Below are 16168 nucleotides of genomic sequence, written 5' to 3'. Positions count from 1 at the left end.
CAGGAGCTCCACAAAATTTTTTTCCTACAACCCTGCACACCCTAGAGGCAGCTTTGAGAAGGAGAATATCCTGGTGTAAGCAGCCAGAACATACATTGCTTCTTATTTCTTGGAGGCACAATGTCTTTTTTTCAGTTTTAAAGTAAGTTATTGGCAGCAGAACAGTCTTTGCCTTGAGTGCTAACGGGGATGTGGTGAAAGTTCGTGCTGAGACTGATGGGTCTGACATATTGAAAAAGGCAAATTCCACCATATTAAGGTTATAGGAAGTTCCTCATAGGGTTTTTATAAAACCTGAAAGAAGAATCTCATTTTACCTCATGATGGGTGAGAGTAACACATTATTAACTTCTGTTCTCCCCAAAGAGGAAGTTAGAGCCTTAGCTGTGCCCACAAACTCTCTAATCCTAAGGCACTGAAGTGTTTGTCATCCTGGAAGCACAATACCTGTGACCCTGGGGGGAAAAAATGGGCCAGAGAAAAATGCTGGAGGAACCTCTACCAGCTACTGGCTCTCATTGTCTTCTTTATTTTTAGTTGGAGGATAATTGCTTTACAATGTTGCATTGTTTTCTATACAATATACAATTGCATTTCCAGACAATAACATGAATCAGCCATATGTGTACATACGTCCCCTCATTCTTGAACCACCCTCCCATCCCTCCAGGTTGTCACAGAGTGCCAGATGGAGCTTCCTGTGTTATACAGCAACTTTCCACTAGCTATCTGTATTATGGGGCTTCCCTTGTGGCTCAGTGGTAAAGAATCTGCCTTCAATGCTGGAGACCGGGGTTCAATCCCTGGGTTGGGAAGATCCCCTGGAGAAGGAAATGGCAAGCCACTACAGTATTCTTGCCTGGAAAATCCCATGGATGGAAGAACCTGGCGGGCTATAGTCCATGGGGTCACAAAGAGTTGGACACAACTATTTTACATATGGTAATGCATATGTTTCAGCGCTACTCTCTCAATTTGTCCCACCTTCTCCTTCCTCTGCTGCGCTCACAAGTCTGTTCTCTATGTCTGCATCTCTATTCCTCCCCTGCAAAGAGGTTCATCTTTCTAGACTCCATATGTATGCGTTAATATAGGATATTTGTTTTTTTCTTTCTGACTTACTTCACTCTGTATAACAGGCTCTAGGATCATCTACCTCATTAGGGCTCAAATTCATTCTTTTTTTATGGCTGAGTATATTCCATTGTATATAAGGACCACAACTTCTTGACCCATTCATCTCCTGATGGACATCTAGGTCACTTCCATATCCTGGCTGTTATAAATAGTGTTGCAATCTCATTGTCTTCTAACTCCTAGACTCACTAGCCCCATGGGGATCCAGAGACCAATCAGCCCTCCTCCTGCTTCTTTTGTTTCTAGAAAAGAGCTGAATCAGTCTCCATGATGCTGTTTTAAGTATCCTGGTACATTGTGTAATAATACAAACTGCTGACCTTTCTTGGGGTTTATACATGTCTGTCACTGTTCTAAGGCTGTCATGAGTTTTACTTGTTAATTCTCATAGACCTATGAATTACATTTTATTATTATTCTCTTGGGTATTTTGATACCCAAGGTATCAAAAGGTTAAGGTTTCATGGTTAGTCTGATTATAGTGAGAAACCCAGGCAGTCTGATTATAGAGCTGGCTTTCATATCTTTTCTGCTATTCAGCCTCCCATGAGCTTGGAAACTAACTACTGTCCTGCTGGACCTTGTTCTTGGATGGAAGGATATTGTTGCACAAGAGCAATTGGCATGATTTGGTGTATAACCTGAATGCTGTCAGTCCTCACTGCCTGTGGCTACAGAGAAGGCTCATCAACATCAAGGAGCCTCATTCTCGGTCCCCATGAATACTTGTATGAGACCCCAAGGGGCCTTGCACATGCTCACACTCCACACCGTCAGCCACACTCATGGTCTGGTGCTACCACAGTCTACTCCACTTCAGCTATCTCAGGGGGCTAGCCTGGGGCCTGTCAAGGTCCAGGAAGGAGCCTTGCACCATTGATATTGCCGAATGAAGTGCCTTCCAGACTGTGTTAATCTTCATGTTAAGAGTGCTCCTCCTAATAATCCCAAATCCATTCATCTTGTGGTGAGGAGCCACGCTGAGCCCCACGTAGTGGTGGATTCAGTCTCTTTCTCCTCAGAACTGGATGTCAACATCTCAGCATCTCAAAGCTGCAATGCTAGGATCCAGAGTCGCACCTAGTCAACAGGATCAGTTCACACCTGTTAGAACGGCCATCATCCAAAAGACAAAAGATAACAATTGTTGGAGAAGATGTGGAGAAAAAGGAACCTTAGCGCACTGTTGATAGAAATGTACATTGGTATGGCCATTATGAAAAACAGTAGGGAGTTTTTTCAAAAAATTAAAAAGGACTACCATATGATCCAGCAATTCCATACCTGGGTATCTGAAAAAAAAAAAAAAGACAAACCCACTAATTTGAAAAGAATATACACCCTCATGTTCATTTTAGCACTATTTACAATAGCCAAAATATGGAACTAATCTACATGCCCATGGATAGTCAATGAATAAAGAAAATGTGGTATATAAACAATGGACTATTATTTAGTCATTAAAAAATCTTGCCATTTGTAACAACATGAATAGACCTTGAAGACATTATGCTAAGTGAAATAAGGTAGGCTGAGACAGACAAATACTATATAATCTCACTTATACATGGACTCTAAAACAAAGCTAAAAACAACAACAAAAAAACCCCTAGCTCATAGATACAGAAAACAGACTTATGGTTGATAGAAGCAGGGGTAGGGGTGTGAGTGAAATGAGTGAAGGGGATGAAAAGGTACAAATTGCTAGTTATAAAGTAAGCCAAGGGGATACAATGTACAGTATGGTGACTATAGTTAATATACCGTATGGCATATTTGAAAGTTGCTAAACGTGTAGATCTTGAACATTCTCATCACAAGAAAGAAAAATTCTTAACTCTGTATGGTGACATGTTAATTAGACATCGTAGGATCATTTCAGAGAAGGCAATGGCACCCCACTCCAGTACTCTTGCCTGGAAGATCCCATGGACTGAGGAGCCTGGTGGGCTGCAGTCCATGGGGTCGCTAAGAGTCGGACATGACTGAGCGACTTCACTTTCACTTTTCACTTTCATGCATTGGAGAAGGAAATGGCAACCCACTCCAGTGTTCTTGCCTGGAGAATTCCAGGGATGGCGGAGCCTGGTGGGCTGCCGTCTATGGGGTCGCACAGAGTCGGACACGACTGAAGCGACTTAGCAGCAGCAGCAGCAGCAGCAGGGATCATTTTGCAATATATACAAATAGTGAACCATTATATTGTACATCTGAAACTACTGTAATATTATATGTGAATTATGTCTCAATAAAAAAATTGGGAAACATAAGACAATCCTATCAGTGCTTAGAGTTTTATCTGAAAATGACAAATAATTTAAAACCTGATGTCATATTAAATGACTCTGCTAGAGAAATAGATAAATAAACCTTCAGAAACAAAACTTATTATTGATTTGAGTGCACATAAATATACACTATAAAACTACCAATTCTCTAAAGTACCCAGTCAACTTTTTAAAATAAAAAGTAATTGTGGCTACATACACAATCTCAGAAACCTTCCTAATTAAATACACTAAGGAAAGAGGCCTTTTATAGGCATAATAAAGGATAAAAATGGTACAGACCAAAATGCTGAAGAGATCAAAAAGAGATGGAAAGAATACACGGAAGAACTATATAAGAAAGATCTTAAAAACCAGATTACTACGATAGTGTGGTTAGTCATCTAGAGCCAGACATTCTGGAGTGGGAAGTCAAGTGGGTCTTAGGAAGCACTGCTATTAATAAAGCTAGTGAAATTCCAGCAGAACTATTCAAATCCCTGAAGGAGGATGCCATCAAGGTTTTGCATTCCTATGTCAGCAAATCTGGAAAACCCAGCAGTGGCCACAGCATTGAAAAAGGTCAATCCTCATCCCAATTCCCAAGAAGGGTAGTACCAAAGAATGTGCTAACCATTGGACAGTTGCTGTCATCTCCCATGCTAGTAAGGTCCTGCTTAAAATCTTGTGTGCTAGGCTTCAGCATTATGTGAATGAAGAACTTTCAGATGTCCAAACTGGGTTTAGAAAAGGAAGAAGAACTACAGACAAATTGCCAACATTCGCTGGATGATAGAGAAAGCAAGGGAATTTCAGAAAAACATCTATCTCTGTTTCATCGACTACATTAAAGTCTTTGACTGTGTGGATCATGACAAACTGTGGAAAGCTCTAACCTGTCTCCTGAGAAACCTGCATGCGGGTCAAGAAGCAACAGTTAGATCCTTGCATGGAACAACTGATTGGTTCAAATCTAGAAAGGAGTATGACAGAGCTGTCTACTCTCACCTTATTTGTTTAATCTATATGCTAAGCACATCATGAGAAATGCCGGGCTGGATGACTTACAAACTGGAATTAAGAAGGGCAGGAGAAACATCAACAACTTCAGATATGCAGATGATACCACTCTAATGGCAGAAAGCAAAGAGGAACTAAAGAGCTTCTTGATGAGGGTGAAGGAGGAGAGTGAAAGAGCTGGCTTAAGACTAAATATTAAAAAAACAAAGATCATGGCATCTGGCCCCATTACTGCATGGCAAATAGAAGGGGACAAGGTGGAAATAATGACAGATTTCCTCCTCTTGGGCTCCAAAATCACTGCGGACCGTGACTGCAGCCATGAAATTAGAAGACGACTGTTTCTTGGCAGTAAAGGGATGACAAACCAAGACAGTATATTGAAAAGCAGAGACATTACTCTGCCAGCAAAGGTCCATATAGTCAAGACTATGGTCTTCTCAGTGGTCACGTAGGGTTGTGAGAGCTGGGCCGTAAAGAAGGCAAGAACACCAAAGAATTGATGCCTTCAAAGTGTAGTGCTGGAGAAGACTCTTGAAAGTCCCTTGGACAGCAAGGAGATCAAACTAGTCAATCTTAAGGGAGATCAACCCTGAATATTCACTGGAAGGACTGAAACTGAAGCTCCAGTGTTTTAGTCATCTGATGCACACAGAAGACTCACTGGAAAAGTCCCTGATGCTGGGAAAGATCAAGGGCAGAAGGAGAAGAGGGCGTCAGAGGATGAGATGGCTGGATAGCTTCACTGATGCAATGAACACGAACTTGGCCAAACTCTGAGAGATGGCGAGGGACAGGGAGGCCTGGTGTGCTGCAGTCCATGGAGTCGCAGAGTCAGACATGACTGGGCAACTGAGCAACAACAACAAGGAAAGGAAAACACCACATACTCATTCCAATAAAAATAGTACCATAAGTATGTGTAATCAAAATAATAACAAAAAATTTAAATTTCTGCCCACTTAAAAACATTGTCAAGTATTCTGTTGGCTTCTTTTCTATAATATTTTTCTGAAAAGTGAAAGTGAAGAAAAAAATATCTTCTGATGTTTAATAATAATAAATTATGAAGGTGAAATTGTGAGTCATTAGCCTATTGGGCAAAAACAAACTTTGGTCCTTTGCTGTTTCCGTTCCCAGTTTTTGTACATGATTGTTTCAGGATTCTTAACTGTGCAAATACCATAAAATTGTGTCTTTTTTCTTAGCCTTTACAATGTATATAGTGAGTTCGAATTAGAATTTTAAAACATTTTATTCTTTAGAAAAAGTTCCAGAAATCAGCTTCCCCAAGGCAAGTATGTGGTTTATATAATCAAAACAAATAGTTGAACTACATCTGCTAGATGAGATTAAAAACAACAACGAAACCTCTTTCCTCAAAACTGGGTGTTAACATCTCAGCATTTCAAAGCTGCTATGTTGGGATCCAGAGTTTCACCCAGTCTCTAAGGAAATCCATTTGTTCAGCACTCACTCCTATCCTTCCTGGGAGCTCTAAACCAGTCCAGGGGGGCAAGGAGTATGAAACGGCACCCTGTCCCTTCCACTATCCGTACTCTTTCCCACCCCTCCTTGGTGTCTCCCCGAAACACAATCCCCTACTTATGCATATAAATTTATGCCTACAAATAGAGAAGAGTGAACATTACCCAAACAGCCAAACTTCTCTTCCCAGTTTGGGTTTGGCTAGGACACCCTGCCGCATGAGCTGTGCTTAGTCGCTCAGTCGTGCCTGACTCTTTGCAACCCCATGGACTGCCAGGCTTTTCTGTCCATGGGGATTTTCCAGGCAAGAATACTGGAGTGGGTTGCCATGCCCTCCTCCAGGGAAACTTCCCGACCCAGAAATCGAGCCCAGGTCTCCTGCACTGTGGGAGGATGCTCCGGCTAAACCATCTAGGAAACCCAAGAATGCTGGAGTAGGTAGCCTATTCCTTCTCCAGGGGATCTTTTCCACCAGGAATCAAACCGGGGTCTCCTGTATTGCAAGCGGATTCTAAACCATCTGAGCTACCAGGGAAGCCCATGCTGCAGCATATTTTATGCCCATTGGATAGGCAGGTTTGCCCCCTAAGGAGGCTCAGGAGAGGATGGAGGGGGTAAATTAATTCCAGAATCTTAGACAAGAACTTAGAGCCAAGATCTTCTTGAGACTTTACAAGCAAAAAGCTGGCTAAGCTTTACACTGAACTGATATATCAAAACTGAATAGATAGCCCTTTGTTTTTCATTTTGAAATCTCTGTCTTAAAACCAAAGGACTTTGGGGGCTTCAGGCCCCAAAAGGACACAAATGATAAGCGAAGATCACTAAAAAAGAAAAACCAAGCCAGATTTAAAAAAAAAAAAAGGGTCAAGAAAAGCAGCAACTCAGAGGCACTGTAACTTCTCATTTTGCAGCGTGCATCTAACCTTGAAGCTAGGGCCCCAGAGAAGGGTTAGAAGCAGTTTCACTTCGTCGATTGCTCCCCGCGGGGCCTTTCCGGAAGCAGAAAGCAGAAGTTCTTGTTATTAAAATAGAGCCCATTGTGCATGCTAGAGCAACACCATCGGCCGGGCGTCTCTTCCGGCTAGTCCACCGCTTCATTTCGCAGGTTGGCTTCCCCCAACCCATTTATATGAACTCTATTGGAAACCCGGCTTTTGCGGGGAGCTATGGAGTGTGTGCTGAAGCATTTGGCTTCAGCCAAATGGTATAAAACACCAAGTGAAACACTAAGTTCTGCGGTAAGTTATTTAATGAGCCCTCGTGTCAGAGAAAGAACGCTCTGGGAAAACCCTTTCTGACCTTCCTTACCGCTCACCTTGACTGGGGCGCCTGCCACGTCAGTCACTCTTCTGATCAAGAACGGCAGGAGGCTCGTGAGACTGGCACGTTAAAAGAAAGCGGCCCTCTTTTTCTTTTGTTGTTTCTCATTTTGATTTCTTCTTCCTCTCCACTACCTCTGAAAGGCAAGGAGTAGAATGGGGCCCGCTTTTCGGGTCTACTTCTTACTCCCAGGCCACATCAAAACAACAATGCAGAAATGCTGAAAGCTCCAGCTTCGGCACCACCTGAGAGCTTGTTAGAAATGCAGGATTTCAGGCTCCGCCCCAGGTCTATTGAATTAGAACATGCATTTTAACAAGACCTCAGCTGATTCGGTTTGCTCGGTAAGGGTTTGGGAAGCCCTGAGAAAGAAAGCTTTGAAAATGAACGGAGGTCTTGCCCTCCACCCCCGGGGGTGGAGGGGTGGAGGGGTTGGGGCTGCGCGGGTAGCCCTGGTGTGAAATTTTGGGTCACAGCGACATCTTGTGGTTACCATAGTAGTAGCGGTTGGGTTTTCCGGTGGGCAAGCTGCATTGACTGAATGTGCAAGCGCGCTCAGTCGTTCAGTCGTGTCTGACTCTTTCCGACCCCTTGGGCTGCGGACAAGGCACCCCACTCCAGTACTCTTGCGTGGAAAATCCATGGACGGAGGAGCCTGGTAGGCTGCAGTCCATGGGGTCGCGAAGAGTCGGACACGACTGAGCGACTTCACTTTCACTTTTTATTTTCATGCATTGGAGAAGGAAATGGCAACCCACTCCAGTGTTCTTGCCTGGAGAATCCCAGGGACGGGGAAGACTCGTGGGCTGCCGTCTATAGGGTCGCACAGAGTCGGACACGATTGAAGCGACTTAGCAGCAGCAGCAGCAGGGCTGTAGCCCGCCAGGCTCCTCTGTTCATGGAATTTTCCAGGCCAGCGGTTAATTGTTCATCCCTGGAGGAAACATGAATGCTGCACTAGAGTCCCGAGGTCTCTGGGTTTGGCCTCTCTCATTCAGGCTGTCAATCAAAGAGATACGGGCTCTTTTCCAAGGATGCCTTCTACCAGGGTTGAGAAGGGTTTATAGGCACAGGGATTTTCTGCATTAGAAGCAGCAGGATCAACAGATTTCAAAGTATTTCTTTCCTCTTCACAAGATTTATGATATAATTCATAAAGCTGTTAAAACTCCGTGGCACAAGAATGGTTCTAGAGATCATAAAAAATGAGTAGTTCCCCCCTTTTAAGCATGAAGCTTGCTTTAAATAATTGTTTGTATTTGCTGAACTTTTAGTCTGTTTCAAGAACTAAGAGCCTGCATGTGCTAATCAATTAAACCTCACATCAATTCAGTGAGACTGTTTGGTTTAGTCGCTCAGCCACATCTGACTCTTTGCAACCCCATGGACTGCAGCACACTAGACTTCCCTGTCCATCACCAACTCCTGAAGTTTGCTCAAACTCATGTCCATCTAGTCAGTGATGCCACCCAACCATCTCATCCTCTGTCGTCCCCTTCTCCTGCCTTCAATCTCTCCCAGCATCGGGGTTTTTTCCAATGAGTCAGTTCTTGGCATCAAGTGGCCAAAGTATTGGAGCTTCAGCTTTAGCCTCAGTCCTTCCAATGAACACCCAGGACTGATCTCCTTTAGGATTGACTGATTTGATCTCCTTGCCGTCCAAGGGACTCTCAAGAGTCTTCTCTAACAACCCAGCTCAAAAGCATCAATTCTTCGGTGTTCAGCTTTCTTTATAGTACAACTCTCACATCCATACATGATTACTAGAAAAACCATAGCTTTGACTAGATGGACCATTGTTGGCAAAGTAATGTCTGTGCTTTTTAATATGCTGCCTAGGTTGGTCACCCTGGAGAAGGAAATGGCAACCCACTCCAGTATTCTTGCTTGGGAGATTTCATGGACAGAGGAACCTAGCAAGCTACAGTATGGGGTCACAAAGAGTTGGTCATGACTGAGCACATCAGCAGGTTGGTCATAGCTTTTCTTCCAAGGAGCAAGTGTCTGTCAATTTCATGGCTGCAGTCACTATCAGTGAGACAGGAGCTATATTTAGTTTGAAAACTTACCTGGCAGTGATACTTATTGGTTGAGAAAAGTCTATACTAACAAGAAACTTATGACTCTAGTAACTCTTGAAAGTGAATTTTCATTGAATTAAATCCAAGCACTTCTTCATACATTTAGGGAAGAGTAGTGCAGACATAAGGGGACGACAGAGGATGAGATGGCTGGATGGCATCACCGACTCGATGGACATGAGTCTGAGTGAACTCCGGGAGTTGGTGATGGACAGGGAGGCCTGGCGTGCTGCAATTCATGGGGTTGCAAAGAGTTGGACACGACTGAGCGACTGAACTGAACTGAATGGAACTGAGTGCAGACATATACGATATGTTATCTACCCAGCCTCAGACTGTGGTTGGGATGTTTATATACTTGGAGCCTCTTGCAACAACTCCAAGGCTCTCCAGAGGATTCATGGCCCACAGTCTGAGAGCTCCTGATGTAGAAACACCACCATTCCTTCACTGATGCCACCCCAGGCAGTCATGAACACAGCTGATTTCATCTAGTTTCTGATGATTAGCAGAACAGGGCTTGACTTGGCCTTGGATAGGGGACTTCTGGGGAGTTGGAAACTGATTTCCAAGAAGTTCCCCATGATTACACTTCTAGCTTGAAAAGCTACATTATAGAGACAAACAGACTCCATGCCCAGTTGTTCCTTTCTCTTCTCCCACCCATACAGCCTAAAAGAATAATTCTTCTAAAACAAAGTTCTGTTTGAGTTCTTCCCCAACACAAAATTAGTCCAATTATGCCCAGCTGGTTACGTGAGCTAAAGCCTGTTCTGATATCTAGGTTTTCAAAGTAAAATCTAATACCAACCAACCTGCTTCCTGCTCTTCCCTTTACTCTGTCTGGTCTATTCCTCTAGTCTCTTCTGTTGGAAAATGGTGGCCTCAGTGGAGACATCGAGGAGGCCACCGAGTGGCTAAGTGACGCTCCCCAGGAAGCATTACCTTAATTAAGTCACTTGGAATGCAGAGGTCCTACACAGTCACAGGAACACAGTTCTAGCAAGGAATGGACAGCATTTTCTCAAGACCAAGCATGAATTAACTGTGAAAAATATCATTATTGACAAGTAAATATTGTTGTTGTCGTTCAGTTGCTAAGTCATGTCTGACTCTTTGCGACCCCATGGACTGCAGCATGGTTTCCCTGTCCTTCACTATCTCCCAGAGTTTGCTCAACACTGACTCATGTCCATTGAGTCAGTGATGCTATCCAACCATCTCATCCTCTGTTGCCCCCTTCTCCTCCTGCTTTCAATCTTTCCCAGCATCAGAGTCTTTTCCATTGAGTTGGCTCTTGGCATCAGGTGACCAAAGTATTGGAGCTTCAGCTTCAGCGTCTGTCCTTCCAATGAATATTCAGGTTTGATTTCCTTTAGGATTGACTGGTTTGGTCTCCTTGCTGTCCAAGGGACAAGGTAAGTACAAACAGCGCTGAGTATTCTCTGCTGTAGGCCCTGCCTCAGTGGAAGAAATAGCATAACCAGAAGGTTGCTTGGTCAGTATGCTGCTGCTGCTGCTGCTGCCGCTAAGTCGGTTCAGTCGTGTCCGACTCTGTGCAACCCCAGAGACCGCAGCCCACCAGTCTCCCCTGTCCCTGGGATTCTCCAGGCAAGAACACTGGAGTAGGTTGCCATTTCCTTCTCCAGTGCATGAAAGTGAAAAGTGAAAGTGAAGTCGCTCAGTCGTGTCCGACTCCTAGTGACCCCATGGACTGCAGCCTACCAGGCTCCTCCATCCATGGGATTTTCCAGGCAAGAGTACTGGAGTGGTCAGTATGAGTCATGGCCATTTCTTGTTTCTGGCTGCCCAGTTTCAAACCCCTTTTTTCAAAACTACATCATTTATAGACTTGCCTAGTGGTCCTATGGTTGTGACTCTGTGCTTCCAATGCAGGGGGAATGGGTTCAATCCCTGGTCAAGGAACTAAGATCCCACAAGTCATGTGTTGCGGCAAAAAAAAAAAAAAATTAAAAGCACATGATTTCCTTTTGGGCATTCTTTCTTCCCACTGGATGTGTCCCACTTGGAGCAGTGACCAAGATTCCAGCACTCCTTCATTAATGGGTAGAGAGATGGCGCAGGCTAGGACAGTTACATGCTCTCTACTTGGTATTTGAATCTTGACAGGAGGATCAAAGAAACAGAAAGGAGTTCTATTTCACCCCAGCCTTCTAGAACCTGCTTTGAGACTTCCTGCTGGCGTTTGAATCCTTTCCTCCAGAAATATCCTAATTCCTGCCTATTTCCAAGCCTCCATTCTGCTATTGATTCTGTGAACCCCCAATATCCTTCCAAAATATTTTTTAATTAAGTTAATGTGCTACTCAGCTATTGCTAAAATAATGCTGTGTAAAAATATCACCCCCAAAACCTCAGTGGTTTGTAGCAACAGAATTTTATCTTCCTAACCCACAGTTATGTCCGTTGGCCAGGGTGGCTCTGTTTTAGACTTCAAGTCTGCTTAGGTTTGTTCCATGTAGCTCTCACTTGAAGACACCAGAAGCTATTCATGGCATATTCTTCTTATGATAAATGAGAGTGGGCAAGGGAAATCGCACCAGGCATTTAACATCTCTGGCTGAGCAGCATGTATGTTATTCTGTTGGCCAGAGCAAATCACGTGGTCAAGCTCAAGCCCACTTGTGTGGAAGTGCATTCTACCTCCTTGAAGGCAGGCAGTGAAAAGCCGCCATAAAAAGGGCACCAATGTGTTTGTATTATTCTATTACTAGGAAAGAGTGGAAAGTCAGGACCATTAATCTACCTTGGTTAACCAGAGAATAATAAAATATTAACAGAAGTTAATTTTAACCCAGATATAGTCACCAATCTTTTCCTTTATGATTTGTGCTTTCCAAGTCTTGTTTAAGAAATTCTTCCTTGCTGTGTGTCAATTATATTTCAATAAAACTGAAAGAAAAAACAGAAATTTTTCTTTGGCCCAAGAATGTGATAGTCTTCTTTATTTTGCTTTTCACACTGAAGTCTTTAGTCCAGACTATGGGTAAGGCAGGAATTCAACTGAGTTTTTGTTAATGGCTGACCAATTGCCCTAGCATTGCTTTTTGAATAATTCATCCTATTCCAACTGATCTGTAAAACTGCTTTTTCTGTGTTATCAGGTTTCCATAAATGCAGGAGTGTCTTTCTGGATTCTTTTCTGTTTCTGCATTCTATTGTCAGCCTCTGCTATTACTCTACTTCTCAATTATTTGGTCTTTAATCTTCATTTATTAATAGAACCAGCTTGTACAATTCTATATATATTACACTCTAAAAGTACCCCGTCAACATTTTGTTTGGACTTTCTTTGAATTAAAGATTAATATGGGGAAGAAGTAAAGGTCTTTAAATAAGAGATCTTCCTCTTCACTTATTTGGATCATCTTTAATTACACTCTATAAGATTTTATAATTTTCTTCTTAAAGCATGCCATTGTTAGTTAGATTTATAACTATATATGGTGTCCCAGGTGGTGCCAGTAGTAAAGAACACGCCTGCTAATGCAGGACACATAAGAGACTTGGGTTCGATCCTTGGATTGGGAAGATACCCTGGAGTAGGAAAGGGCAACCCACTCCAGTATTCTTGCCTGGAGAATCCAATGGACAAAGGAGCCTGGCAGGGTATGGTCCATGGAGTCACAAAGCATTGGACATAACTGAAGTGACTTAGCACTCACGTAACTATACACCTTATTTTATGTTTGTTAAAATGATATAAATGCAATCTTTTAAAAATAATATCTTTTAATATCATTAAAATTTGCTGCAATGTGTGGCATATAAACAATTTTTGTATACCACTCTCAGAGCCAGCGACTTTTATCATAATAGGTAACGTTCACACAGTCCCCACTATGTGCCAGATACTGTTGAAGGCATTTTGTATGTACGGAATGCACTCAGTCTCCCGATGACTCTGTGAAGGAAGTTTTATTATTATAACATTTTATAGATGAGGGAACTGAAGTGCAGAGAGGTTAAGTAAATTGTCTGAGATCCTAAGTGGTGAAGCCAGAGTTCAAACGCATCCAACATCCAAAGCTATAACCAAACCTATATTTGTTGTGGTTATAACTATATTTACAGCTATATATATAACTATATTTGTCGCTTATCGTTGTTAAACTCTTTCATCAGCTCTAAGAATTTTCTGGTTAACTCTTAGGTTTCCCGTGCAAACAAGAACAATAAAAACTTCAGACATCAGCTAGCAAACACATGGTTAATGCCCTATTAAAGCAGGACAAGGTGTGGGGTGTGTGTGGCTGTGTGTGTATCTCTCTGTGTTTTTGTTTCTGTGTGTGTATGTGTGTGTTTGGAAGTGCTAAGAGGAGGAACTCTATGAAGAGCAGCATTCTCAAAGCTAGTGGAATTCACAGAGCCCTTGGGGTGGCTGGTGTACTTTCCGAGGGCCCAGGAATTTCTGGCATGGCAGCAACTAGCCGAGTAGGGGCATCCTCAGAGAGGCTTGCAGGCTCCAGGGAGGCCTGAATAGGGAAAGGCCCAGGGCCAAGCCCAACAGAGAGTGTCAAATGACAGGCCTGCTCCCTCCCCACCCTCCACCCCCAGATCTGGGCTGAATCAAAGGGCCATTCAGGCCCCTCCCTTTCACTGGCTGAGGCCACTGGGGCTGTCCCCTGAGGCTGAAACGCAGCAATCCCACGGGCTTCTGCTCCAAACAGGCTTGTGTTTGAAACCACAATATACTTGGCTCTGGTTTTATACACATTACTTTCCTGGTGCTGAAAAAAAAGAATTAGAAGAATGAAAATGAGAGGCCTTGAGGGATGGGAATTCTTTTTTCCAGTCTAGTGAATGAGGTTAATAAGTAGAAAAATAAAACTACTTTCCGTGAAGGGTCTTTGGAAGGGTTACCAGGCCATGATAATTAAAAGCAAATTAAAAGGCTATATCACTCATTCAGCCTCAGTCGCCTCTCTCAGCCCTGAGGGAACTGAGTGTGCTTCAGGGCAGCAAGAGGGGGAAGTGGGCGGGTTGGAGGGGGCTGAAGGGGGAAGGATGGCTTCCTCGGCCATGTGTGGTGGAAGCATTTAAGAAGTAGGGACAGCCACCTCTGTATCCATCTGCAGTATCCCACCCAAGTGAGTGAGTGAAAGTTGCTCAGTCGTGTCCCAGACTCTGCGACACCATGGACTATACAGTCCATGGAATTCTCCAGGCCAGAACACTGGAGTGGGTAGCCTTTCCGTTCTCCAAATGTGAGGTCAATTAGGGAATTGACTGACTGATAATCCTCACCAGACCCCACTGCACATTGGACACTTGCTCACACATTTCAAAGGAATATTTTCTAGTGCTTTGCATAAAAACACAAAACAAACCCAAACTAACCTTGGGTGTGAGTCATCTACCAGGAGTCCCTTGTACCTCTCTGGTTCTCAGTTTCCTTTCTGTAAAATGAAGATGGCAAACTTGATCTTTTTTCGAACAGGGGTCTCCTGAGTCCTTTTGGAAGCCTGGACTGGAGGAGGAGGGGGAAGGGAGCTATGAATCGAGCCATTAGCCCATGTCTGATTCTGCCATCTTTGACCTCAGACCATTTTCAGCATAAGCTGGTGGAGCAATTAATTCTGACAGGACCATTTCTATGACCTACTGACCCTGTCAACTGTTCCAGGTAACCCCAGAGATCAGAGCGGCTGCCCTGCACTGGTTTGGTCTATGTTGCCACCTTGAAGAAGGTGTGGGAGTTTTCTGCCAGCATCGTATCTTTCTCCTGGAGACCAGGAAAGACTTGTGATGACCCAGGTGGGTGGTGTGTGACCACAGGTTCTGTACTAGTGGCTTTAGGAAGTAGCCCTGAGGCCTGGGTTGAAGTCAGATCCCACAGAACTACATCTGTATTTTCACAGACTCAGGTGAGATTTTGCATAAGCTTCTGCAACAGTTTCCCTGAGAAACCTTTTGTGAGCTCCCAGTATGTGTTGTGATGCTTTTCTGAAGCACCTCAGTTTAAGTTCTACCCTAGAACTTAAAATGTTAGTGGTATTGCCAGTTCACCTGGTCACTGGTATCATTTCTTGTGTCCTGCAGTCAGAAACCGTGGTTTTTCACTATAAATTCCTAGGATCTGGCAAAGTCCCTGCCACTCAGAGGCGATTCATGTTTTCACCAGTGATGCCGCCAGCTGACAGCCACCTTCAACTGCTAGACAGACGAGCCTTCAGATGATTCCAGCCTCCAGCCTTCAAGTCCTCTAGCTGAGGCCTGCAACACTGAAGGGCAGAGACAAGGTGTGCTTGGTGTACTATATCCAAATTCTTGACCCACGGATTCTTTGAGCATAATAAATGTTTTTACCGCATCACTAAATGTTGGGTATATTTGTTCAACAGCCATAGTAATTGGAACAGTGGTCCATGATAGACACTAAGAACATTAATAAGTGGTTGGCCATGAGTTCTTTTAGATCCATGGACCTGCCTAGATGGTAGAAAAGAGAAGGGCTATCCCAGGAAAAGAGCAGAACTGTTTAGTGTTCCTCTAAAGTTTTAAGGCATAAATATCTATAAGTATCTACTATAGTATAGTAGAAAAGATTATTTTAAAAATCAGGATCCTATCAAGCCATGGAGAAGACTTAATTACGTATTACAAAGTCAAACAAGCCCATCTTAGAAGTCTATAGGTTGTAATATTCCAACTAATATGACATTCTGAAAAAGGTGAAACTATGGAGATGGTACAAAACACGAGTGTTTGCCAGGGGTTAGGGAGGAGTGCATGGACAGAAGGTGGGGGTTTGTAAGGCACTGAAGCGATTCTATATGATACTCTAATGATGGATACATGTTGTTTTACATTTGTCCAAACCCACAGAAT

The 16168-nt window shown here is 43.4% G+C and overlaps 2 long non-coding RNA genes across 2 annotated transcripts; one reads left to right on the top strand and one right to left on the bottom strand.

Moving 5' to 3' along the window:
- Window positions 1–487: 487 nt before the first annotated feature.
- LOC112447068 (uncharacterized) lies at window positions 488–10031 on the bottom strand. Its single transcript, XR_003035131.2, has 2 exons — window positions 7231–10031; window positions 488–2241 (listed from the first exon to the last, which is right to left on the bottom strand). It is a non-coding gene; the product is annotated as an uncharacterized lncRNA (long non-coding RNA).
- On the top strand, window positions 6681–15643 carry LOC112447069 (uncharacterized). Its single transcript, XR_003035133.2, has 3 exons — window positions 6681–7153; window positions 14964–15094; window positions 15414–15643. It is a non-coding gene; the product is annotated as an uncharacterized lncRNA (long non-coding RNA).
- Window positions 15644–16168: the final 525 nt, after the last annotated feature.

Source organism: Bos taurus, chromosome 6, assembly GCF_002263795.3.
Source record: "Bos taurus isolate L1 Dominette 01449 registration number 42190680 breed Hereford chromosome 6, ARS-UCD2.0, whole genome shotgun sequence".
Lineage (NCBI taxonomy): Eukaryota > Metazoa > Chordata > Mammalia > Artiodactyla > Bovidae > Bos > Bos taurus.
Note: the sequence above shows the minus strand (reverse complement) of the source record. Positions and strands in the feature narration are given on the sequence as shown.